The sequence below is a fragment of the Rosa chinensis genome, chromosome 2, assembly GCF_002994745.2.
Source record: "Rosa chinensis cultivar Old Blush chromosome 2, RchiOBHm-V2, whole genome shotgun sequence".
Lineage (NCBI taxonomy): Eukaryota > Viridiplantae > Streptophyta > Magnoliopsida > Rosales > Rosaceae > Rosa > Rosa chinensis.
Window position 1 is genome coordinate 64,468,283 of NC_037089.1, and position 704 is coordinate 64,468,986.

At 40.8% G+C, this 704-nt stretch overlaps 1 non-coding gene across 1 annotated transcript; it reads right to left on the reverse strand.

Moving 5' to 3' along the window:
- Positions 1-262: 262 nt before the first annotated feature.
- Positions 263-369, reverse strand: LOC112191139. Its single transcript, XR_002932856.1, has one exon. It is a non-coding gene; the product is annotated as a small nucleolar RNA R71 (small nucleolar RNA).
- Positions 370-704: the final 335 nt, after the last annotated feature.

The following is a 704-nucleotide window of genomic DNA, read 5'->3' on the forward strand; positions in this document are numbered from 1 at the left end:
ACCAGCAACAATCTAGAGCTTGCCTAACTTTTATGGGAAGACGAATGAAGATCCTTATCTCCATGTGGAGGAATTCAAAGACATATGTGGAACTTTTCGGTATGAGATATCAGATGAGCAGATCCGTTTAAGACTTTTTCCTTTTTCATTGAAAGACAAGGAAAGAAAGTGGCTAAGCTCTCTTCCCCCTGGTTCCATCAATACTTGGGATGATTTGGTTAAAAAGTTCTTGTTGAAATTTTTCCTAGCTAAGAAAACCAATGCTCTCCAAGCAGAAATTTTTGGTTTCTCTCAACCCTAAGGAGAACCTCTTTATGAGAGTTGGGAGCGTTATAAGGATTTGTTCTTGAAGTGTCCTCACCATGGATTTTCTAAACCCCAGAAGGCTCAATTTTTCTACAGAGGTGTGAACTCCTAAAGTAGAAGTATGGTGGATGCTACAGTTGGTGGAAGCTTGATGGGAAAGACGACAGAAGAGGCAATTCAAGCTTTTGAGACTATATGTGAAAATTTGCAGCAATATGATCCTTATACATCAGTGCCCAAAAGAGGAGGACTATATGAGGTTAGTGCAAGTACTAAGTTGGAAGAGCAAGTGGTAACCTTGGCGAGACAAATGAAGAGCCTTACTCCTCTGTTAAATAAGGCTGCAAGGGAGACATGTGCTTCGTGTTCAAGTATTGCACATACCATAGTGGCGTGTC